The following is a 26,899-nucleotide window of genomic DNA, read 5'->3' on the forward strand; positions in this document are numbered from 1 at the left end:
AGGAAGAGAAGAATCAGAAATGTAGGATTAGCTGGTTCAGTGACTGTGTTTCAGGAACTAGCTGAAGATAAAGTTAGATTGTAATCTTGAGAATAATCTTGAGAAACAGGGAGTTTCCCCCTGGTGATTATCATTGATATTTTTAGAATACTGTGTTTCAGGAACTAGCTGATTATGACCTTGAGAGTGATCTTGAGAGGCAGGGAGTTGCCCCCTTGTGATCATCACTGGTATTTTCAGAATTTTCTGTGACACCCTCCCCGCCCCTTTCAGGATTACTGGGCTGTGGTTTCTTCCCATAAAAACCCCTTCTCCGGGTCACTCGGGGTCAAACTCTTCCCCTGCGCAAGTTATAAGTCTTGGCCCCAGTGCACTGGTTCCTGTCTTGTTGGTTAAACCTAGTGTGATTGCAGCAAGGAAGGTCTCTCATGAGTTACTGGGGGCGGGGGGATCATGTTATCCCAAGACTTGAGTGAGAGTTTCCCCACACTGGGGGTCTTTCAACATACATTACTAGTATATGTTCTTTATTCCTTTGCATGAAGAAGCAGTAAGGAGGAGGAAGAAAAGAAGGAGGAGAAGAAGAAGCTGCCTAAGGGGTGATTTCCATGAGGTTTTTAGTTTTTAAAAACCTACTTGGGAAAATTCCATAAGCAAAAACAATGATAATGTGCATATCAAAATCACAAAAGAGCGAGTAGAACCTGACAAAGTTATGCTTCAGGAGAGGCTGACACATCTGGGAAAGGCCAGCAGCCAAGGGGAAATAGCTGACATTCCTGAATCCTGGACTTACCTATTCCCCTCACCCAATTTCTTTTGTGCTAACCAGATTTGGGGACATCAAGACTTGTTTGCTAGTAAGGGTAGGGTATGCTCCTCCTCAGTATCTGTCTTTAGAAATTGCTATGTGGTCTGTTAGTAAGGGTAATTGGTGAATTGACTTTATGTAGATTTGACTATTAAAACAGAGAGTGAATGCTATCTCTTTGCTCTAAGGCTCCACAGTGTGGGAAATGGGGCAATGTCATTCATTGTCAGTACACTGATGTAGGTGGGTCTTCTGTCTATGTGTTAATTTCATTGATTAATAAAGAAACTGCCTTGGTCCTTTGATAGGGCAGAAAATTAGGTATGTGGAGTAAACAGAACAGAATGCTGGGAGGAAGAAATCTGAGTCAGGCACACTACAGTACACCACTGGAATATTTTGGGGTGAATCACATTTTAAAGGGAGAAACACCATGATTTCACAAGATTTTACAGAATTTACAGTGACTTGCCCAAAAGACAAGTGTTCCTGTAGTGTCTGCCAAACGGGGTGCCCCATAAGGCATACACTTGTGGGAATGCCTTTATGAATCTGTGAACTGTACATTTACTATGCAATACTTGTGGCTTCCTATACATGCTGATTCGGTAGGCATGACCTGCTGTTGAAACTGAGCCTAGGAACAACCCTGGACCTGGGACAAACTTGTATGGGCCTGAGGTCCTATCACAATTGAGGTCTGTGATGTCCATGGTCCAGTATGTCACCAAAGGCTACACAGATGCTCAGGGTCTAGTCCACATTTTGTAGCCATGTTGGTGTCTAAGGGTTGTGCTACCATTGGAGCCATAATATCCTTTGAGCCAGGGCTGCTGCCAATGGCCATATCTGGGTCCATGGCTTTACTGTTATCATTTATAAAGAGGTGGCAGGGGATAGGTCCCAGTGTTGGGTTACCCAAGGCTTCAGTGGGTACCCTGGCAGGTGGCCTGAAGCCTGGACAGGAGACAGACAGATATGCCTTGCAGAGAGAGTTTGGATATTGAGTTATTTAGTAGTTTATGGAGGGGAAGGGAAGGGGAGAGGGGACAGGGGAAGAAGGGGGGATAAGAGAGAGGAAGAAGCTGCCTCTCCAGAAGAAGGGCAGATGGGGGTGTCTGGAGAGGAGGTGGAAGATCCACCTCATCAGAAGGGGCAGGAGGTTGGAAGTGGGCAGAGCTTCTTCCTTAAAGGGACAGAGTACACAGGTGACAAACCAGGCCAGGTGATTATAACATTCACATCTTTCTCTTATAATAAACAGGCTGGGAGTTAAGCATAGAAGGTTGAAGGAATTGAGACAGCAGATTTTCAAGACTGCTTCCTGCTTATTTTTGGGCATCAAAATCTTTCTTGAGGCGGGCTGAGACAGCTAGGTTATAGTCACATACTGGACTAGCTGGCCGCTTTACTCCTGTCCAGGGCTAGTGGTGTGGAACTTTCTGGTGTTTCTTGGATCTGGTAAGGTGTTCGAAGAGCAGAGGAAAAAGTTAAGTTTAGAAAGAAAAAAAATAGGACCAGGGAATTGAGAATAGTATATCTGACCTATATAAGGTGAATCCTTTAATTTGGCTCCCTGGAACTCACAAGAATTTTTTGAGTTTGTGAAAACATGAGGTTTAGACACATACATTATATAAATAGCAGCATATTAATGTCAGAATGACTAGGACAGATATTTTGTACAACAAAAGGTATCTTTAAGACTATGAAAGGCAGTGTGAGAGAGAAAAATTTGATAACTTGTATTTGTCCTCACACCTTTAGAATTTACAGGTACACACCTTAATAACTTGCATTTGTATATCTTAAAACACCTTTTATTTAGAACAAATTAAGAATTCATACTGAAATTTGTTTGATGAGGTTGTCCTTTTAAACTAAAAAAATCTCAGCTGTCAAATTGCATCAAAGATTTTTAAGAAGAATAAAATTTTACTTGAGTTATTGATTTAAAAATGACAGAAGACTTACTCTATTGGGTACCTACAGTCACTCTACATTGTCCTCCATGGTTCCTAAGGTCAAGGGCATCAGGACTGTATTTGTCTTTTTCTGTTAGAGACAGGGCCTGCCAGGCTCCAGAAGATCCTGATGGTTAGAAAATCTGTCTGAAGACAAGTCTACCTTGACCAGAGCAGCTAGGCAAGTCAGTTCCATTTGATTCTTTGTCTATGTCTGGAGATCTTCAGTTTAGATGAGAGGCAGTTTCACCTAGTGGTTAGCGCTTTTACTTGATGAAGTGAATTGCAGGTGGACGTTGTTCTTTGCCTATTTGTCTTCAGTCTCCTTTGGAGGAAATAGAGTGCTGCTGCTAGGAGTCAACCTGTCTCTCTGTTATGAAAAGTATTTTAATAATGAAACATTTAAATACCATATTTCCCAGATCTCTGAGCATTTTAGGGCTGTTTATTGGGTATAGATAAGTTATAACCACAGTACAGGATCTTCCTGGAGAGCTGGGTCCAAGCTTGATTGTACTGGTTTTTAACAGATAAGATTTACATTTGTGAAAGACAAAGAAGAAAAATATTATTTTCAATAGAAGTTTACCATAAAATTGACAATAGTGAAGGACAGCTTGACATATTCTAAAGCAGTGTTGGATTACATATACAATATTTTTGTAAGAAATTTAAGAGTACATACCAATTTAAAACATATGACTTATTGTTTTCTTAGTCTGGAATGAGATACAATAAACAGACCATTATAGCATTTAACAGTAAGTATATGTACATTTATACCCAGCTGAATTTAAGTTCTATACACATATACACATAGCATTAAAGCTAACTTATGTTTATACATAAAATTAACTCAAAAGCCACATGCACGTACACATATATAAAACAGGAGTTGCGCAAAGTGGATGCTTTTGTGGGTTCAACCGAAAGCATGCCACTGTACAAAACACACATGTACTATGTAACAGAGTCAGTAAGAGTAATTTAGAGACAAAAATTTAAGTAAACCACAAGACTAGGCAAGGAATACCTCAGAAAAGATGGGAAGTTTGTTTCCTAACCTGTCCTTAGCCAAGATGGTGGGACTTGGTCACCTGATCTACCCCTAGTCAAAATTGTAGTGAGGTCATATGCCCAGGATATAGGCCATGTCTTGTGGCCATGTTGGTGTCTAAGGGCTTGGTTGCCACTTTGGCAATGGTACCATCTATGTCAGGATAGCTGCTGAGGGCCATATCTGGGTCATCTGTAGGAGGAGGATTCTTGTTTGTTTCCTGGCAGCCCAGACCTGAAATAATTACACAGAAACTATGTCAATCTCAACATTGCTTGGCCTATTAGCTCATGCTTCTTTTTGACTAACTCTTATATCTTAAATTAACCCATTCCTATTATTTTATATTTTATCATGAGGTTTGTGGCCTACTGGAAAGATTCCAGCTGGTGACTCATGTCTTTCTCCTCTGGCAGCTACATTTCATCTGACTCTGCATTCTTTTTCCCAGCATTCAGTTTAGTTTCTCTACTCTGCCCTATCACAGGCCAAAGCACTTTCTTTATTCATTAACCAATAAAAGCAAAACATACAGAGGAACTTCCCACACCATACAGCAGCCAAGGTCTATGTTAATGTCTAAAGTACCTGATACCATCAAAGGCTATGTCAATGCTAGGGATATAGGCCACCACCTGTGGGTATGTTAAAATCTGACAGCATCCCTATCATGGGGGTCAGGCCAATTCAAGTGGCCTGAACAGCCACATTGGCCCAGGTCCAGGCTGCTCTCATGGGTCATGTCTGGGTTTATGGTTCAACAGCAGCCAGGATTTGGGTTGATATCCATGGCTTGTCTAAGGGTCATGTTGTGCCAGTTTTGTCCCTTACTGGCCCCAGGACAGCTGACTCTGCCCCTCATTGAACAGGAGAGCTGTTGCCACCCCGTTCCCATGTGAGAGCTGTGTTTAGCACTCAGGAAAAATGGCCCCACCCTGAACCTTGGGCATGTGAGAGCTGGCCCTAGTAGAATGGGCCTAGGATAGTTGGCTCTTCCCATCACTTAAGAGTATAGTCCCAATGACCCAGACCAACCAGCTCGACTACCACCCAGACCTATATCCTGGGCCTTTGGTTGGCCCACCCTAACAGATGCTCCATCTTTGACCTCCAGGAGTACATAAATAAACTAGTACTGTGAAATGATGACTGCAAAATCTCTATGACTTCAGACAACAACAGGTTATCTGAGAGGAGTTTCAATGAGGGCCCAGCCCAGAGATGATGATGTACCAGAAGCCAGAGACCTTGGACCAGACCAATGACACATTGAAGTGAACGTTTTGTGGTTTATTGAATAAAAGGGGTATACTACATGATACTCCACAGTTCCCAATGCCATTAGAATGAATGAAGAGGTGTTGGAAAGATGGTGGAGTAATATGAAACAATCTTTGTGCACCGCAAATTGTTCCCATTGATTAATAAAGAACTGGCTGGTTTATAGCTGGGCAGGAAGAGATTGAGAGGGAGAGTCAGATTAGGGGGATTCTGGGAAGAAGGGTGGAGTCTAGGAGTCACAGTGAGAGGCAGAGAAACAGATGAACATGTCATACTGAGATAAGGTACTGAGATAAGGTATAGATAAAATTATGGGTTAGTTTATGTTGTAAGAGCTAGATAGGAACAAGCCTAAGTTATTGGCTGATCATTTAATATTAAGTCTCCGTGTGATTATTTGGGAGCTTGGAGCTAGGACAGAAAAAATCCACCTACAGAGGAGCAAGGTGGGTAATTTTTGTCATTTTGTTTTGTTTTTAATTAATTGTGGTGTATACTGAAGGGGTTAGGGGCAGATATGTAGGGATTGGGAGATGAGCAGGACTGGGGTACACGATGTGAAATTTCCAAAGAATCAATAAAGAATTATGTTTAAAAAATTAAACCAAAACAAAACAAAGCAAACAAACAAATTAACAAACAAAAACAAGTACAAAATAAACAAAAAACCCTTTGTTTCTCCTTCTTTCGCACTTCTCCAATACTTCTTCATTTATCCTGGTATCATTGGGGGCAGTGTGTCACATAGTATACCCTTTTGTCCCATCAGCTTTACTAGCAAATGTTCATTGCAATGAGTCACTGGTCTGACTCATATCCATTTTAATCTGTTGTAGTTAGATGAGATGCAGGGTGATGTTTCTATTTTTTGTATCTGTTGAGAGTTGCTATATGTTTCAGTGTGGTTAGTTTTGTAGAGTAATCCATGAGGTACCAACGGAAGGAGGCATATTATTTTGATTTGGGCAAAATATTCTTATAAATACCTGGTAGGTCCATTTGGTTAATAATGTCTTTTAGCTCCAGCATTTCTTTATTCAATTTTTGTCTGGAAAACTTGGGTATTGATATCAGTGTGTGAGACTCAATATGTGACTTAAGCTATAATTTTTTTCTTTTACAAGCTTGCGTTACCCTTGTGTTTGGAGCACAGATAGTAAGAATTGAAATGTCATCTTGGTTGATTTTCCCTTTGATGAGCGTGAAATGTGTTTCCCTATGTTTTCTGAATAGTTTTGGTATGAAGTCTATTTTGATACAGTCAGCTGCTTGCTGATACAGCCTTCTGCTTGCAGGTTAATTTTATTTAATCAAACATATCTTTGAATTGTTAACAAAAAATGCAACACTTTAAAATAATATTCCCTAACACTCTGGGGTTATCTAATGCCTTTGGCTCTTACAATCTTTCCAATTCCTCTTCTACATAAATACCTCATGGGATGAGGCATTCAGAGAGGGTTGTGATAAAAACTTCCCATTTAGGCTTGTGTGCTCCAGTGTCTCTCACTCTCTGCACATTGTGGATCTGTTTGATAGTTTTATTAAAGACAAATATAGATATATGGATATATTACAAAAAGGAGCTTCTTTAATGAGGACCAAATAATGTCCTGCTCTGTGGGTATAGTAACGTGTTATTAGGTGTCATTGTATTGCTATATTTATTTATCAGAGTAGTGGTAGTAGATTTCTCCTGGCCCATGACTTATCAGATCTCAGGTTTTTAACCACGTTAGCTTTGATGCAATAAAAAAGTAATTGATTACTCCCATAACATTTGTGCCACCATTGCACCAGTATATCTTGGAAGCAGGGTAGTAGGATGCAGAGTTTGTTGCTGTTTGAAATTACAGCTATTTTCACCTTCTGGTAGTGTGCAAAATATCTTCTAGTAAAATGAATACTGGCCAGTAGTGTTGAAGTTTCTAGCTGGGCACCAATTTAATTTCTTCATGTTCAACATCATGACTAAATTGTATCTTCAGCAACAGGGCTTTGCTGCTATCAAGTTTGAATAATAGTTAAGACTTATAAATAGCTTGTGATATTTTGGGGAAGTCTATGGGGAGCCCTTTTGGCCCATACTCAACAATGTATAACCCATTCCTGGAAGTATAGGTTTTACTTGATACATAAGATGATTAGTCAGGGTTCTGTCTCCCCATGATGTGGTGACTCCATATAATTTCCTTTCATATATGTATGTATTTTAAGAGGCTTCTACAATAGTTAGTTTCTGTATGGCTTTTGAAAAGGTCTTTAGAGTTGCTGTACCTCTCCGGAATTCCTACTTTACCCCAGCCTCCCATCCATCTCTATCTCTACATTTAATCCTCCTACCCTATTTGCCCCTTTATTTGTTTATAATGCCATAGTGTATCTCCCTTTCCTCAAAAGATCTGCTACCCCTGGGATCCTCAGTACCTACCTAACATTAGTGATTATTTGGATTGAAAAATATGTATCTAATGCTCAGAAGCTAACATCCACATATAAGAGAAACACATAATATTTTATTTTCTGGGTCTGGTTGCCTCACTCAGGCTGATTGCTTCTACCTCAATCCATGTACCTGAAAATTTCATAATTTTGTTTTTTAAACAACTGAATAAGATTCTATTGTGCAAATGAACTACATATTCATTATCCATTCAACAGTTGATAGGCTTGTAGGCTGGTTCCAATTTCTGGCTGTTATGAATACAACATCGATGAACGTAGATGATCAAGTATCTCTGTAGTAAGATGTAGATCTCAAAGATGGGTATTCCTGGATCTTGTGGTAGGTTAATTTTAAACTTTTTGAGGAAACTTCAGAATCATTTCCAGAAGATCTGCACTGATTTGTGCTCCTGCCAGCAATGAATAACTACTTTCCCTAACCCTCATTACTGGCAGCATATGCTGCCATTTATTTTATTAATCTTGGCTATTTTGACTGGTGTTGCAGAATATTAGTTAAAGATGTGTTATACTCTTTTATGATGTGGAACATTTCTTTAATGATGTAAAGATGTGTTACATTTTTTGTGCTGCCTTTTTGTTTAACTTTGTAAAGCTGTGTTATTTTGCTTTTCTAAAACACCTGATTATTCTAATAAAGAGCTAAAAACAAATAATAGCTAGGAAAGTGAGGAACAGGCAGGGATACCAGGTAGGAAGAATAAATAGGAGGAGAAAAGGAGAAGAAGGGGAATGAGAAAAAGAATAGAGAGAACATCAGGGATTTTGTATAATTTATCAGTACTTGTAGTTCTTCATACTCTAGATACTAACCTTTTATAAAATATATAATTGGTAAATATTTTTCCCATTTTATAAACTTTTGCTTATGTGAATGGTGTCTTTGCTGTGCTTGGGTGGTTCATTTCACCAGATTCCAAGTATCAATTTTTAGTATTAATATCTATGATGTCAGTGTCTTGTTCAGTGTCCTTTCCTGCACTATTGAGTTCACACCTATTCTCTACTTTCTCTTACATCAGGTTTAGGGTGTCTTATCTTACACTGCGATCCCTGATCCACTTGGAGTTTATTTTGTGCAACACGATAGATATAGATCTATTTGAATTCCTCTACATGCAGCTGTCCAGTTGTATCATCACCATTTGCTGAAGAGGCTCTTTTCTCCATTGTGTGCATTTTGTTTCTTTGTGAAATTCAGATATCAGTAGGTATATGAAATTATATCTGAGTTTTCATTTATTTTTCACTGATCTATGTGCCAGTCTTATGTCAATAGAATGCTTATTTTATTGCTTTATTTCTGTAGTGGAATTTGAAAACTGGGGATGGCAATACCTCAAGTAGTTCTTTTATATTTCCAATTTTTTTATTTATCCTGGTTGTGTGAATGCGTGTGTGTTTGTATGTGTGTTTCCATATGAATTTGAAGCTTATTTTTATATAATTTCTGTAAAGAATTGTGTGGAAATTTTCAAGGGTATTGCATTGAGTCTGTGGGTTGGTTTTGGGAGGACACCCACTTTTACATATTCATCCTACCAATCCATCAACATGAGAAATATTTCCATCTTCTGTAATCTTTTTTAATTTCTTTCTTCAATGCCTTAAAAATTTTCTTTTACAAGACTTTTATTTGCTTGATTAGCATTGTCTCAGATATTTTGTGAAAGGTACAGCTTTCCATATTTGTTTCTCTGTATCTTTGTACATAGGAGTGATAATCATCTTTTGTTTTAACTTCATGTCCTGCTAATTTTCTCACAATATTTATGAGCTATAGAAGTTTCCTCTGGTGTCTATAGTGGTTTTTGTTTATTTAATCATATCACCTGCAATCAAGGATACTTTGACTTCTTCCTTTCATGTTTTAAGGCCCATGAATTTTTTAATGTTTTAAGGAATGTATTGAATGGACATGAAGAGAATGGGAAATCCAGGCTTATTCCTGATCTTAGTGTAAATGCTTTAAATTTCTCTCCATTTAAGTTATTGGCTGTGGGCTTATTGTAAATTGTATTTTTCTGCTAACTTATCTCTTGTGTATCCCTGCCTTTTCTAATCCTTTTATTATAAATGGATGTTGGACTCTGGTAAAGTCCTTTTATTCCTCCAACGAGATGAACATGGGTCTTTTCTTCTGTTTATGTAGTAATTCATATTTATTGATTTCCATATGTTGAGCCATGACTGTATCTCTGGGATGAAGCTAACTTGAACACTGTGGATAATCTTTAGGATATGTATTTGAAGTCAGTTGGTAATCATTTTATTGAAAAAATTTGTATTTATTTACAGAATGGATATTAATCTCTAATTTTTTTCTGGGAAATTGTGTGTTCTTGCTATCAGGGTAATAGTGACATTGTAAAATAATTAAGAAATGATCCTTCAGTTTCTATTTCAGAGTATTTTGAGGAGTACTGGTATTATTTCTTCTTGAAGGTCAGAAGGAATTCTGTACTGAATCCATCTGACATTGAGCTCTTTTGTCTGGGAGATCTTTATTTTCTACTTCTATTTCATTGGGGGATATGGGTTTGCTTAAACTATTTATTTTATCATGATTTAAGTTAGATAGGCTATGTATATAAAGAAATTCATCTACTTATTTTAGATTTTTCAGTTTGGAGGCATAGAGACCTTTAATATATGTCCTTGTGCTTCTCTGTATTTCCTTGGTGTCTTGTAATGTCTCCCTTTTCATCTCTAATTTTATTAACTTTGATCATCTCTTTCCATCTTGTGCTTAATGTGTCTAAAGATTTATCAATCGTTTTCATTTTTCTTAAAGAATAAATAAACTATTTTGGTTATTCATCATATTTTTGTTTTTATTATTGTTATTTCTAGTTCATTTATTGTTGTAACAGGTTTGTTTTTCATACATATTTTTGAATACTATTTTTTCTTGTTTTATAGAGCTTTCAAGGGTGGTGTTAGTGTATTAATATGAGATTTCTCCAGGGATTTATGTGTATGTGTGTGTTTGGGGGAGATTAGTGCTAGAAACTCACTTTTCAGAACTGCCTTCATTGTCTGCCATAGGTTTGGGCATGTTGTGTTTTCTTTTGTTTTTAATTCTATAAAGATTTTTTATTTAATTCTTGATTCTATTTTGATCCAATTTCCATTCAGTACTGAGTTATTCAATTTCCATTAGTTTGTATATTTTCTGTCTTTTCTATTGCTATTGTTATCCATATTCAATTCATTATGGTCAGATAGGATGCAGAGTAGTATTTCATTAAAAGAGATATACATTGAGGTTTGCTTTGTGAAAAATTTTGTAGAAAGTCCCAAGGGGTACTGAGAAGAAAGTATATTCTCTAGTTTTTGGATGAACTATTTTTTATATATCTGTTATTCCCCTTTGATTTATGACATTACTTAACTACAGGGTTTCTCTGTTTATATTTTGTCTTAATGGCCTTTATATTGCAGAAATGGGGTACAGAAGCCACCCACTATCTCTGTATTATGATTGCTATATGACTTTAATTGTAGTAGTTTTCTTTGATGAACTTGAGTACCCTTGTGCAATATCCTTTTTTGTTGGATTCTTCCTTTGATATAAGTACGGTGTCTATCCCAATCTCTTCTAACTAGTTTTAGTTTGAAATCTGTTTTTTGAGTTACTTAGTTTGGGTTTCTATTGCTGTGAAGACACACCATAATGATGGCAACCCTTATAAAGGAAAACATTTAACTGAGGGTGGCTTACAGTTCATAGATTTAGTCTCTTATCATTATGGTGGGATGAGGCAGCATGATTGCAGACTTGATGCAGGCAAAGGAACTGAGAGGCCTACAAATTAATCTGTATGCAACAGGACATAAATTGTGTCACAAGATATAGTTTGAGCATAGGAGACATCAACGCCTACCACCGCAGTGGCATACTTACTCCAACAAGGCCTTACCTACTCCAAAAAGGCCATACTGCCTGATAGTGCTACTTCTTCCAATGGGGGTCATTTTCTTTTGAACAATCACAGTCAGATATTAAAATAGCTATACATACTTGTTCCTTGGTCCTATTTGCTCAAAATTTTTATTGGGTATTGAGATCACTAATATTAAAAGTTATTAATGAATGGAGTTTATTAATTACTATTTTGTTATTGTGGTGTCCCCTACCCCCATTTTGGCTAACTGTTCTGGGATTACTTATTTTTTGTGTCCTGTTGGGTTTAGTTAAACTTCTCTTCAGACTAAAGTTTTGCTTCTAATGCTTTGCATGGTGCTGAGTTAATAAACATAATTTCTTTAATTGGTTCTTACCACGAAATATTTTTCTTTCTGTTTCCTTTGTGATTGATAGTTTAGTTGAGGATAGTATTCTGGTATTTTCTCAGTACCTTTAGAATGTATCCACACAGGCCCTTCTGACTTTTAGATTCTCTATGTAAAAGTCAAGTGTTATTCTAAGGGACTGTTTTTTATATGTGACTTAGGCTTTTTTCCTTGTAGATTTTAATAATGTCCCTTTGTACTTTACATTTAATATTTTGATTAGTATGTGTCATTGGGAGTTTGTTTTCTAGTTTTGTCTATTTACTATTATGTGTTGTTCTCTTGTACCTTGAGAGGCACCTCTTCTTAAGATTGGGGAAATTTTCTTCTACAATTTTGTTAAAAATAGTATACCTTTAACCTGTTTTTCTTCTCTTTCCTCTTCACCTATTGTTTGCATGTTTGTTGTTTTCACTATGTTTCAGATTTTCCCAATATTTGGGCCTGTAATTTTGTATATTTAACATTGTCTTTGGGTGAGCTATACATTGTTGGCATACAAAAGAGTTTCACAGTATCCCAGAATGGAGTATAACAAAGGCTTATTTTATTTGGGGATAAACTCACAGAAAGAATATTGATTTGCAATCCTCTGCATGTGCTGATAATTGGAACCAAATCTGCCATCCAAGAGGCACCCCAATACTTTTCTCTATATTTATAGTACATGAGACCATGCCCAAAGTGGGGTAGTAACTTAAAGGCTATTGGCTGAAGGATTTCTCACAGCACCTTTCACTTTGTCTAAAAAGAGAGTTCTAAGCCTAATACAAAGCTATTTACAATAAAAACAAATATCAAGTATTGTCCAGAAGAGGCAAAATCATACATAAAAATTAGAATTACAACTAGCATGAACAACATCAAACAAGAAATATATGCTAAATGTTTCGATAGTTATCTTATCCTAAGTATTATTTTAAAATGGTTTAATGTTAAATATATAAAATTACAGGCACAAATATTGGGGATATCTGAGTCATAAGAGGAAAGTAACTATGGCTATCTAGACTTTAACCCTATCAAAGACCTGAGAAGGGAAATAGTATTACTTGAGTAAACAGAAAGTGCAACCAAGCAACTTCTAAAAGGTGCAAGAAATAACAGAGACAACTAGCTACCTGGGCAATCACCCAAAGTCTCGTTTGCAAAGTTGGGGCAACCAACTTTGGCTAAGGCCTAGGGTATCTGACAGACTATTTTTTTTAGAGACAAAAAAATTTGAAAAACTGTCTTACCCTTGTTTTGGCAAGGTTTGTCAAGTTTTTTTTTTCTTATATCCTGCTTATCCAGTCTAGACACCATGCATTTTGTCAGTGGTCAAGGCATGGACAGTTCTTTGCCCAAAGGCCAGTTTTCCCAAGAAGAAAACAAGCTCCAAGTGGAGCTTCTTCAGTACTCAATATTCTCTTGGGAATAGATTGGTGCTGCTAAGAGCAATCATGTCTCACGTCATGATTTTGTAATGTGAGAATTGTAACAGAATTGTAAGTTAATTAAATGCCATATTCTTCAGTTCTTTGATGTGTTTGAAGACTACCTATTTGTGTAGAATACAAACTTTATGCATCTAAAGAACCTGATTAATCTAACTATAAGTATGACAAACATGAATGACTATTGACATGTAATTCTTAATACCTATATAGCTTAATGACTAACTTTTGGGAAATGTGGCACAGTAGCAGTATTGGGATATCCTGACTTATCAGGAAGCCAGGGTACCTAAAGCTGGGGTGTGGTGGGGGATGGCTTCCCCAGAGAATATAGGGATCCTGCTCCTCTCCTGGAGAGCTTCTACAGCTGAGTAGTTCTGCTCTGCTCCCTTACTGGAGCATCGTAGCAGAGCTATCAGCTTCTTCTCCAGCCAAAGATATTTCTTTTGCTAACACTCTGTTCGGGGAAGACCCCTGTAGAAATGTAGCAAGCTCCTCCAGCTCTGGCAAAAAGTTGTTACTTTTCCTCTGCTGGCCTTGCTCAGCCCCCTTAAAGAGCATCCTAGTGTTAGGGCCAGTGGGTGCCAACATAGAAAACTATTTTCCCTCATTGGACTGGTATGGAAGTGCAAAGAATAACCAGACACAGCTTACACCATCATCACGGAAGAGCATCTCAGGCTTCTCCCAATCCTGAAGATCTACCCGCATTTATTATATCAAACATCTCTTAATCCACCCTCCCCCAATAGAGATGGATATCTCATTAATATTCTCTTTCCCGGGAACACAGCTAGGGAAAGCACAGGCAACTAAGTCATCAGCTTCGGCAAACACCTCTCCCCAGGCCATCTACATTTGTAACAAAAGAGAAAGGAGTAGCACATCCTGGCTATTGTTGAGGGCAGTGACAGACTGTCTGCAGGTCTACGTGACCAAGTCAGGTGGGCCTCTCTGGCTTCAGAGCCTGACTGCCACACCATATAGAAATATGGGCCTACAATCCACTCTCTCTTATTAAATTTTAACAACCCCTGTGCTTTTGCAACAGGACAGATGGGTCGCACCTGGCTTGGGCTTCTTATTACCCAAATTTTTCCGTCTTTGGAAAGCGGCATTTGCGAGTTTTTCTGTCTTAGGCATCTGGGGAGGAGAAGCTTTAAACCTGTCATTGACACTCGACCTCTGTAAAGAAGAGATTAGTGGAGAGAAATATACTTTTCAGTACCTGTGTATCAGCCATATCTTTTGTCAGGATATATCATAATGTTTTATGAATAATTATGTCCCCAAAGGCTAGTCTCCTATTTTATTTTATTTTATTTTATTTATTTATTTATTTATTTATTTATTTTTTTTTTGGTTTTTCAAGGAGAGTAGAATCACCTGAGTTGAAAGTGTTTCTTCTGCTGGTTCAGAGCATCACGTAGATCTAACATTCTCAGCATACAGATCAACTCTCAACATTCACCGTCACAACCTCTGTTTCAGTGATTGCCAATGGCAACAATTTACAATCACAATTTTTCCACATTATCGGTCAATACCGAATCTCCATTTTTTTCGTATCATAATTTAATATTTAGCTAGTCGGTACCAGCTCTGCAATTATCATAATTTCATATTTAGTTGGTCAGTACCAACACTTCAATTATTCATAATTTCATATTTAGTTGGTCAGTACCAACTCTCCAATTATTCACAATTTCATATTTTTTCCATAATTTTATATTCTTTTTTTATTTAGTAAAGACATCTGCCTCCTCCCCACCTCCCATTTACCCCCCTCCCTACTCCACTCTCCCTCCCTCTCCTGTCCAGAGAGCAGTAAGGGTTCCCTGTCCTAAAGGAAGTCCAAGTTCCTCCCCCCTCCATCCAGGTCTAGGAAGGTGAGCATCCAAACAGGCCAGCCCCCCCCCCCCCCCACCAAAGCCAGTATGTGTAGTAGGGTCCAAATCCCGTGTCATTGTCCTTGGCTTCTCAGCAGCCCTCATTGTCCGCCATGTTCAGAGAGACCGGTTTTATCTCATGCTTTTTCAGTCCCAGTCCAGCTGGGCTTGGTAAGCTCCGAATATATCAGCCCCACCATCTCAGTGGGTGGGAACACTCCTCGCAGTCCAGACTTCCTTGCTCATGTTTTCCCTCCTTCTGCTCCTCATTTGGACCTTGGGCGCTCAGTTAGGTGCACCAATGTGTGGCTCTGTCTTTATTTCCATCCATCGCCAGATGAAGATTCCCTTACAGTCCTGACTTTCTCATGTTCTCCCTCCTTCTGCTCCTCGTCAGGACCTTGGGAACTCAGTCCGGTGCTCTAACATGGGGCTCTGTCTCTATCTCCATCCATCGCCAGATGAGGGTTCTATGGAGATATGCAAGATATTCATCAATATGGCTATAGGATCTGGCCTCTTCCAACTCCCTCTCCTCAGCTGCCCATGGAACTAGCTAGGGGCATCTCACTGGATACCTGGGAACCCCTCTAGAGTCAAGTCTCTTAATAATTCTAAGAAGGCTCCCTTAATTAGGATATATGCTTCCCTGCTCCCATATCCACCCTTCCTATATCCCAAGCGTCCCATTCCCCCAAGCTCTCCCTATCCTCCCCTTCACGCATTGCTCTCCCCATCTCCCCTTGCCCCCAACCCACCCCACCCCCAAGTTCCCAATTTTTGCCCGGCAAACTTGTCTGATTCCAATATCCAGGAGGATAACTATATGTTTTTCTTTGGTTTCACCTTCTTATTATCTTCTCAAGGATCACAAATTATAGGCTCGATGTCCTTTATTTATGACTAAAAACCGATTATGAGTGAGTACATCCCATGTTCATCTTTTTGGGTCTGGGTTACCTCACTCAGAATAGTGTTTTCTATTTCCATCCATTTGCATGCAAAATTCAAGATGTCATTGTTTTTTACCACTGAGTAGTATTCTAACATGTATATATCACACAGTTTTCTTCATCCATTCTTCCACTGAAGGGCATCTAGGTTGTTTCCAGGATCTGGCTATTACAAATAATGCTGCTATGAACATAGTTGAGCAAATGCTTTTGTAGTATGATTTGGCATCTCTTGGGTAAATTCCCGAGGGTGGAATTACTCGGTCCTGGGGTAGGATGATCCCAAATTTCCTGAAAACCGCCACACTGCTTTCCAAAGTGGTTGCACAAGTTTGCATTCCCACCAGCAACAGATGAGTGTATCCCTTACCCCACAACCTCTCCAGCAAAGGTTATCATTGGTGGTTTTGATTTTAGCCAGTCTGACAGTTGTAAGATGGTATCTCAAAGTTGTTTTGATTTGCATTTCCCTGATAGCTAAGGAGGATGAGCAAGACCTTAAGTGTCTTTTGGCCATTTGAACTTCTGTTGAGAATTCTCTGTTCAGTTCAGCGCCCCATTTTTTAATATGGTTAATTAGCATTTTAAAGTCTAGTCTCTTGAGTTCCTTATATATTTTAGAGATCAGACCTTTGTCAGTTGCAGGGTTGGTGAAGATCTTTTCCCAGTCAGTAGGCTGCCTTTGTGTCTTAGTGACAGTGTCCTTTGCTTTACAGAAGCTGCTCAGCTTCAGGAGGTCCCATTTATTCAATGTTGCCCTTAATGTCTGTGCTGCTGGGGTTATACGTAGGAAACGGTCTCCTGTGCCCATATGTTGTAGAGTACTTCCCACTTTCTCCTCTATCAGGCTGAGTGTCTTCAGATTAATATTGAGGTCTTTAATCCATTTGGACTTAAGTTTTGTGCATGGTGATAGATATGGATCTACTTTCAATCTTCTACAGGTTGACATCCAGTTATGCCAGCACCATTTGTTGAAGATGCCCTCGTTCTTCCATTGTATACTTTGGGCTCCTTTATCAAAAATCAGGTGTTCATTGGTTTGTGGGTTAAGATCCAGGTCTTCTATTCGATTCCATTGGTAGACTTCTCTGTTTTTATGCCAATACCAAGCTGTTTTCAATACTGTAGCTCTGTAATAGAGTTTGAAGTCAGGGATGGTAATGCCTCCAGAAGTTCCTTTATTGTATAAGATTGTTTTGGCTATCCTAGGTTTCTTGTTTTTCCATATAAAGTTGATTATTGTCCTCTCAAGGTCTGTGAAGAATTTTGTTGGGACCTTGATGGGGATTGCATTGAATCTATAGATTGCTTTTGGTAGACTCACCATTTTTACTATGTTAATCCTCCCAATCCATGAGCAAGGGAGATCCTTCCAATTTCTGGTATCCTCTACAATTTCTTTCTTCAGAGAATTAAAGTTCTTGTCAAATAAATCCTTCACTTTCTTGGTTAGAGTTACCCCAAGATATTTTATGCTATTTGTGGCTATTGTGAAAGGTGACACTTCTCTGATTTCCCTCTCTGCTTCTTTATCCTTTGTGTATAGGAGGGCAACTGATTTTTTGGAGTTGATCTTGTATCCTGCCACGTTACTGAAGGAGTTTTGTCAGGTGTAGGAGTTCTTTGGTGGAGTTTTTGGGGTCGCTTATGTACACTATCATATCATCTGCAAATAATGAAAGTTTAACGTCTTTCTTTCTAATTCGAATCCCCTTGATCCCCTTATGTTGTCTTATTGTTCTTGCTAGAACCTCAAGCACCATATTGAAGAGATAAGGAGAGAGTGGACAGCCTTCTCGTGTTCCTGAATTTACTGGGTTGGCCTTGAGTTTCTCTCCATTTAATTTGATGTTAGCTGTCAGCTTGCTGTAAATAGCATTTATTATATTTAGAAATGACCCTTGTATCCCTAATCTCTCCAAGACCCTTATCATAAAGGGGCGTTGTATTTTGTCAAATGCTTTTTCAGCATCTAATGAGATGATTATATGGCTTTTATCCTTTAGTTTATTTATATGATGGATTACATTTATAGATATTTCGTATGTTGAACCAGCCCTGCATCTCTGGGATGAAATCTTCTTGATCATAGTGGATAATTTTTCTAATGTGTTCTTGGATTCGGCTTGCCAGTATTTTATTGAGAATTTTTGCGTCAATGTTCATGAGTGAGATTGGCCTGTAATTCTCTTTCTTGGTTGAGTCTTTGTGTGGTTTAGGTATCAGGGTAACTGTAGCCTCATAAAAGGAATTTGGCAATGACTCTTCTGTTTCTATATTATGAAATACCTTAATGAGTATAGGTATTAGGTCTTCTTGGAAGTTCTGGTAGAATTCTGCATTGAAACCATCTGGTCCTGGGCTTTTTTGGTAGGAAGGTTTTTGATAACAGTTTCTAATTCTTCGCAACTAACAGGACTATTTAGATTGTTCACCTGGTCCTGGTTTAACTTTGGTATGTGGTACTTATCTAAACAACTGTCCATTTCTTTTACATTTTCCAATTTTGTGGCATACAGGCTTTTGTAGTAAGATCTAATGATTCTCTGAATTTCCTCTGTGTCTGTGGTTATGTCCCCCTTTTCATTTCTGATCTTATTAATTTGCTTGTTCTCTCTCTGCCATTTGATTAGTTTGGCTAGGGATTTGTCAATCTTGTTGATTTTCTCCAAGAACCAGCTTTTGGTTTCATTGATTCTTTGGATTGTTTTCTGTGTTTCTATTTTGTTGAATTCTGCCCTCAGTTTGATTATTTCCAGTCTTCTATTCATCCTAGGTGAATCTGCTTCTTTTTTTTCTAGAGCTTTCAGGTGTGTTGTTAAGTCTCCAATGAGTGCTTTCTCTGTTTTCTTTAAGTGGGCACTTAGTGCTATAAACTTTCCTCTTAGCACTGCTTTCATTGTGTCCCATAGGTTTGAGTATGTTGTGTCTTTGTTTTCATTGAATTCAGGAAAGATTTTAATTTCTTTCTTTATGTCTTCCTTGAACGATGTGTGGTTCAGTAGTTCACTGTTCAGTTTCCATGAGTTTGTGGGCTTTCTGGGGGTAGCATTGTTGTTGATTTCTAATTTTAATCCATGGTGATCCAATAAGACACAGGTGGTTACTAATATGTTTCTGTAACTGTGGAAGTTTGCTTTGTTACCGAGTATATGGTCAATTTTCAGAAAGGTTCCATGAGCTGCAGAGAAGAAGGTATATTCTTTCCTATTTGGGTGGAATGTTCTATAGATATCTGTTAAGTCCATTTGTTTCATTACCTCCATTAAGTCTTTTAATTCTCTGTTAGGTTTCTGTCTGATTGACCTGTCCATTGGTGAGAGAGGAGTGTTGAAGTCTCCTACCATTATTGTGCGTGGTTTGATGGCTGCCTTGAGTTCTAGTAATTTTTCTTTTACATAAGTGGGTGCTTTTATATTAGGGGCATAGATATTCAGGATTGAGACTTCATTCTGATGGATTTTTCCTGTTATGAGCATAAAGTATCCCTTTCCATCTCTTCTGATTGATTTTAGTTTGAAGTCAACTTTGTTAGGAATTAGTATGGCCACACCCCCTTGTTTCTTAGGACCATTAGCTTGATAAACCATTTCCCAACCCTTTGTTCTGAGTAGATGTCTGTCTTTGTGGTTGAGGTGTGTTTCTTGTAAACAGCAGAATGTTGGATCCTATTTTCGTATCCAATCTCTTAGCCTGTGCCTTTTTATAGGTGAATTGAGTCCATTGATATTCAGTGATATTAATGACCAGTGGTTGTTAACTCCTGTCATTTTTTTTTTCTGGTAGTAGAGTTTGTGTGTTACCCTTCTTTGAGTTGTGCTGATGAAAGGTCGCTAGATATCTGAGTTATTGTGGGCATTGTTGGACTTCTTGGTTAGTGATTTTCCTTCTATTACTTTCTGCAAGGCTGGATTTGTGGCTACATATTGTTTAAATCTGTTTTTTAGGCTTGTATCCATGTTCCCTTAGTATCTGTAGCACATCTATCCAAGATCTTCTGGCTTTCATGGTTTACATTGAGAAGTCAGGTGTAATTCTGATAGGTTTCCCTTTATATGTTACTTGACCTTTTTCCTTTGCAGCTCTTAATATCTGTTCTTTATTCTGTATGTTTTGTGTTTTGATTATTATATGGCGTGGGGATGCTTTCTTTTGATCCAGTCTATTCGGTGTTCTGTAGGCTTCTTGTACTTTCATAGGAACATCCTTCTTTAGGTTGGGGAAGTTTTCTTCTATAATTTTGTTGAATATATTTTCTGGGCCTTTGAGTTGCAATTCTTCTTGTACCCCAATTATTGTTAGGTTTGGTCTTTTCATGGTGTCCCAGATTTCCTGGATGTTTTGTGTTAAGAATTTGTTGGATTTGTTTTGTTCTTTAAGCTGTGAGTTTATTTCCTCTATAGTATCTTCAGAGTCCGAGATTCTTTCTTCCATCTCTTGTATTCGGTTGGAAATACTTGTCTCTGAAGTTTCTGTTCGTTTACTCAGAGTTTCCATTTCCAGTCTTCCCTTGGATTGTGTTTTCTTCATTACCTCCATTTCATTTTTCAGGTCTTGTACTGTTTCCCTTACCTGTTTGATTGTTTTTTCTTGTTTTTCTTGGGTATCTTTGAGAGATTTATTTATTTCATCTACCTTTTTGTTTGTCATCTCCATTTCTTTATGGCAGTTTTTTACCTCCTGTTTAAGGTCCTCTATTATTTTCATAAAGTACTGTTTAAGGTCGGTTTCTTCTATATCTTCTGGGGTAGGGTGTTCAATTCTTGTTGTTTCAGGATGTCTGGATTCTGGTGATGTCATTGTTGCCTTTCATGTTGTTGGAGGAGTTCTTGCATTGGCGCCTGCCCATCTCTTCCTTCAAATGGAGCCGGGAGGTACTTGGTGCCTTAGACCAATCTTTGCTGTGACTGAATCTGGTTGGATCTCCTCAGTGCCGGAGCAGGAGCTATTCCTTGCCTCACAATCTTAAGGAGCCCACACTCCTTGCAGGAATCCTCAGACCTGCTTGGAGGCCAGAGTCTGATCCCTTTGGGTGGATGGCCTTAGTACAGGAGCAGGACACTTGAATACACTAGGGAAGGCTTGGGAGAGGCAGGGATGTGAGAAACAAAGACAAGCCTGCAGCAGGAGCTGGGGGAGGGGGTCTGTGCTCTCTTCCAGGGCAGGTTGCCCCAGGGTCGCACACACTCACCAGTCCAGATGGAACTCCACTGCACAGGATCAGGGATTCCTGGCGGCCCAGGGATGCCGCCCGGACAAAAGGGCCAACGTGGGGGCAGGGCGGGATGGAATATCACACAGCAAACCTGGCAGCACAATCTGAAGGAGCCCGCACTCCCTTGCAGGAATCCTCAGACCAGTCCAGATGGAACTCCACTGCACTGACCATAATTTTATATTCTTTTCAGCCATTACCGGTGTATTTAGCACCACTGGTCAGTACCCGATCTTTTCCATTACCTTATATGTAGTTGTAAATATCAGGTCATTACCGTTAAGAGTATAATGCCATTTGCTGTTATTAAATCCCATTTTTAGTCGCTGTGCAGCTGTAAAACCCTTAGTCTGCCCCCTTGTTAAGTGAAGAGGGGTTTTAGTCATTCTTTACTTTGAGTCTTTCTTTCCCTGAGGGGAAAGCTTAGGTCTTAGTTCTTAGGTTTAATATTTTATTTAAAATGAGTTCTGTGTCCCATAAACTGAGAACACTCAAATGTTCAGTTTGTATCTTAGTTCTAAAGCAACAGGTTTCAAACCACAGTCAGCTGCAGACAAGCAGTCAGCTCAACTCAGCAGGATCTCTTTGTCCAAAGTCTCCCTTCAGTGATGCACATTGGCAGCTGCAGGTCTGGATCAGGCTCCTCTCTGTGGGCTGGGTTACAGATTCCTCCTGGAGCTCTTCTTATTCTGTTTCTTCTGCTGGGCGGTTGTCAGCTAAGCTGTCCTCAGGTCGGTTGTCCTGCTGAATGCACTGAATCAGTCACTCTGGAAGCCATCTGGCTTGATTTTCATCCTGTGAGAAAACACAGACATGCCCTCGACCCCAGATTAGGATGGGATCGGGTCATTTCCATATTTCAGTGTAAGGGACCTTTCACCTTGTATTAGAAAATGTGGTTTTTGTACCATTATGCCACAATCTGTCTGCAGCTGATCGCTCATGGACATCTGTATTTAGAAAGTTTAGCATAAACAATGCATGATTTAAAGCATTGTGTGGAGTCTGAGGATACAACTCCCCTGTCTTTATTTTTGGAGTTGTGTTTTCAAGGAGCTATGTGCACACTCCACAATTCCTTGTCCTTGAGGATTATATGGAATACCAGTTTTATGAACGATATTCCATTGAGTACAAAATCTTTGAAAAGCTTTGTTAACATACCCGGACCCATTGTCCATCTTTATTACCTTTGGGGTTCCCATGCATGAAAAGCATTTTAAGCAATGAGTCATTACATGCTTGGCAGCTTCACCAGTTTGTGCTGTGGCCATCACAAATCCTGAATACGTATCAATTGTCACATGTACATATTTCAATTTTCCAAACTCAGTAATATGAGTTATACCTATTTGCCATATATGGTTAGGAAGCAGTCCTCGGGGATTTTTCCCCAAATGAGGCACAGGTAGATATTGTGGGCATCTTTCACATTGCTTAACAAATTGATTAGCAGCTTCTCTGGTCAGCTTAAATTGTTTTCTTAAACTTAAGCTGTTTTGATGGTGCAAAGCATATGACTGCTGTACAAGTTCAATCTGAGATAGAGCAATTATTTTTGTAATTTTGTCAGCTAGATCCTAGCAAGGTTCTTGTTTTATACTCAGCAGCCTTGCTGAGGCCCCCTAGGGAGCAACTCAACAAGGTTTTTATAGCTTTGTCCACTAAGGGACATCCCAGCCAGGTTTTTCTTCTCTGCACAGGTGAATGAAGGTCTGAAGGTCGTCACCCAAGACTCTTTTGAGAAAGAGATTTATTTAGGAAAGGGGAGTCCAAGAGAGTGGCTGCCTTGGCTCCTTAAAGGCAGCTCTAAATTGAAGAGGTAAAGATGCTTCTTTAGGGCAGTTTGCAAGGAAGAATGGGGATTTTTTGATTAATTTTTTCCTGCTCAGGGATTGGTCGGTTTAGCTCATCAGGAGCAGAAATGGCTCTGACTTCATGGCCAAACTGTGTTTCTTTCATTGGTCCTTTTTAACTTTTTGATTCTAATCTTAGGATCAGGGCATATTTATTTCACTGTCTCTAATTCTAAGGACAAAGTGTGTTTTTTGACACTAGTTTCAAAGCCAGGGCACATGTCTTTAGTCCTGGATTCAGGGATAAAGATGTTTCTCTCCCTGGCCCAGGTCTCAAAGCCAGAGTATGTTTCTTTCTCTGACTGGGTTTAGAGTCAGGATGCTCAGTGATTAGCTGGTTTCATGCCCCAGTTGTCCCTTTTACCCTACACTAAGGCTTCACTGCAACCTCTGTGGAACTCTGAAACAGCTTGCTCCAATGCTGAGGGGTCTTAAGAGGTGAGTGAAAAGCCATACAGTGGGACACCTCACTCTGTAGCACCTCTGCACTGTGAGAAAACCATGGCCCCTCCCACAACTCCCACTGCTTTTCTAGCCAGCCCACAGGAGACCTTCCTGTGGGTGGGCTCTCTGAAAACCCAAACCCATCCCCCTGACCCTCCAAGCTACTAGCTCCACCCTGCCCCCAAACTTGCCTATCCTCCTGCAACCTCAGTGGAACTCTGAAACACAGCTTGTTCCAATAATGAGAAGATTAAGAGCTTGCTACAATACTGAGGGGACCAAGAGAGAGGACTAAGGGATCAAACCAGGAGAGAAGACCAAGGGAGCAGGCTTAGAGAGACCTCAGAGGCTTCCTGAGACACAGATATTGACAGTACCGAGCAGACCAAGAAAAATTCCTAAACACTCAGACAGCCAGCACAAGGACTGGACTGAGGTACAAAGACATTGCCAGCCTCATTTGAAGGAAGAGATGGGTAGGCACCAATACAAAAATTCATCTAACAACCTAAAAAGCAACATGGTAATATCAGAGCCCAGTGGTCATACACCAGGAAGACTTGATGATTCTAACCCAGAAGAAGCATAAAAAATTACTTTAAACAAATGATGGCAACCTTTAAAGAAGAAATGAAAAACTCCCTTAAAGAAATGGAAGAAAAGACAAAAAATTGGAAGAAATTAATAAATTCCTCAAAGAAACCCAAGAAAATACAATCAAACAGGTGAAGCAAACATTTCAAGAATGAAGACTGAAATAGAGGTAATAAAACACAAACTGAGGAAATTCTTTATATGGAAAATCTGGGTAAACGAACAGGAACTACAAAGACAAGTATGACCCAAGAATTCAAGAAAAAAAGAAAGAATGTCAGGTGTTGAAGATACTATAGAGGACATAGACTCATTGGTCAAAGAAAACATTAAATCCAACAAATTCTTAACACAAAACAACCAGGAAATCTTGCACATCATGAAAAGACCAAACCTAAGAATAATAGGGATAAAAGAAGAAATCCAGCTCAAAGGCACAGAAAATATATTCAACAAAATCATAGAAGAAAACTTTCACAAGCTAAAGAAACATATCCTTATGAAGGTACAAGAAGCTTATAGAACACCAAATAGACTGGATCAAAAAAATATCCCCTTGCCATATAATAATCAAAATGGAAAACATACAGAATAAAGAAAGAATATTAAGAGCTGCAAAGAAAAAAGTCAAGTAACATATAAAGGTAGACCAATCAGAATTAAACCTGACTTCTCAATGAAAACTATAAAAGCCAGAAGTCCCTGGGTAGATGCGCTGCAGACACTAAGATAACAGGGATGCAAGCTCAGACTACTATACCCAACGTAATTTTCAATCACCATCGATGGAAAAAATAAAGTATTTCATGACAAAAATCAGATTTAAACAATACACATCCACAAACATCCCTACAGAAAGTCCTAGAAGCAAAACCCCAACACAAAGAAGCTAACTGTACCCACAAAAACACAGGCAACAGATAACCCCCACAGGCAAAACCCAAAGAAGAGAATCATACAAACACTACTACTGAAAAACAACAGGAACTAACAACCACTGGTCATTAATATCTTTTAATATCAATGGACTCAATTCACCTATAAAAAACATAGGCTAAGAAAATGAATACAAAAACAAGATCCATCCTTCTGTTGTATACAAGAAACACACCTCAGCCTCAAAGATAGACACTACCTCAGAGTAAAGCATTGGAAAAAGGTTTTTCAATCAAATGGACCTAAGAAACGAGCGGGTATAGCTATCCTAATACCTAACAAAATTGATATCAAACTAAAATCAGTCAGAAGAGATGGAGAAGGACACTTTATACTCATAACAAGAGCAATTCATCAAGATGTAGTCTCAATCCTGAACTTCTATGCCCCTAATACAAGAGCACAACATATATAAAAGAAACATTATTGAAACTTAAACTGTACATCAAACCCCACACATTAATAGTAGGAGACTTTGCCTCTTTTTCTTCTGGAAAACACCAAATAGTGGATGATGCCTGTGCATTGGGAGGGCCCAGAGGCCCCGGGGGCCCAGGATTAGGAGGCCGTGGCAGCTTCCACGGAGGATTCGGAAGTGGTCTAAGGGGCTGTGGCCGTGGTGGAGGCTGAGGCAGCGGGGCTCCCGGAGGTAAAGCTGAAGACAAGGAGTGGATTCCTGTCACCAAGCTGGGCCGCCTGGTTAAGGATATGAAAATCAAGTTCCTAGAGGAGATCTACCTGTTCTCCCTGCCCATTAAGGAGTACGAGATTATTGACTTTTTCTTGGGAGCATCCCTAAAGGATGAGGTTCTGGAGATCATGCCCGTGCAGAAGCAGACTAGGGCAGGCCAGCAGACCAGGTTCAAGGCTTTTGTCGCTATTGGGGACTACAATGGTCACGTAGGTCTCTGTGTCAATTGCTCCAAGGAGGTAGCCACTGCCATCCGAGGGGCCATCATCTTGGCCAAGCTTTCCATTGTCCCTGTGCGGAGAGGCTACAGGGGGAACAAGATTGGCAAGCCCCACACTGTTCCTTGCAAAGTGACAGGCTGCTGTGGTTCTGTGCTGGTGCGTTTCATCCCTGCCCCCAGAGGCACTGGCATAGTCTCCGCTCTTGTGCCCAAGAAATTACTGATGATGGCCGGCATTGATGACTGCTACACATCAGCCAGGGGCTGCACTGCCACCTTGGGCAATTTTGCTAAGGCCACCTTTGATGCCATCTCTAAGACTTACAGCTACCTGACCCCGACCTCTGGAAAGAGACTGTGTTCACCAAGTCTCCTTAGCAGGAATTCACTGACCATCTGGCAAAAACCCACACTAGAGTCTCTGTTCACAGGACCCAGGCTCCAGCTGTGGCCACCACATAAGGGTTTTTTTTACAAGGAAAATAAAAGTGAATTAAGTCTGTTAAAAAAAAATAAAAAATAAAAAAATGAAAAAAAAACAAAAAACAATAGTAGGAGACTTCAACACTCCACTCTCCCCAATGGAGAGGTCAACCAGACAGAAACTTAACGAGAAATAAGAGAACTAACAGATGTTATAAATCAAATGAACTTCACAGGCATCTATAGAAAATTCTCTACCCAAACACAAAAGAATATACCGTCTTCTCAGCACCTCATGGAACCTTCTCTACAATTGATCACATACTCAGTAACAAAGCAAACCTCCGCATATACAAAAAAAACA

The 26,899-nt window shown here is 39.3% G+C and overlaps 1 pseudogene; it reads left to right on the forward strand.

Annotated features, from left to right (window-relative positions):
• Positions 1–1,919: 1,919 nt before the first annotated feature.
• LOC119804915 lies at positions 1,920–26,574 on the forward strand (annotated as a pseudogene).
• Positions 26,575–26,899: the final 325 nt, after the last annotated feature.

Source organism: Arvicola amphibius, chromosome X, assembly GCF_903992535.2.
Source record: "Arvicola amphibius chromosome X, mArvAmp1.2, whole genome shotgun sequence".
In the NCBI taxonomy this organism is placed as follows: Eukaryota; Metazoa; Chordata; class Mammalia; order Rodentia; family Cricetidae; genus Arvicola; species Arvicola amphibius.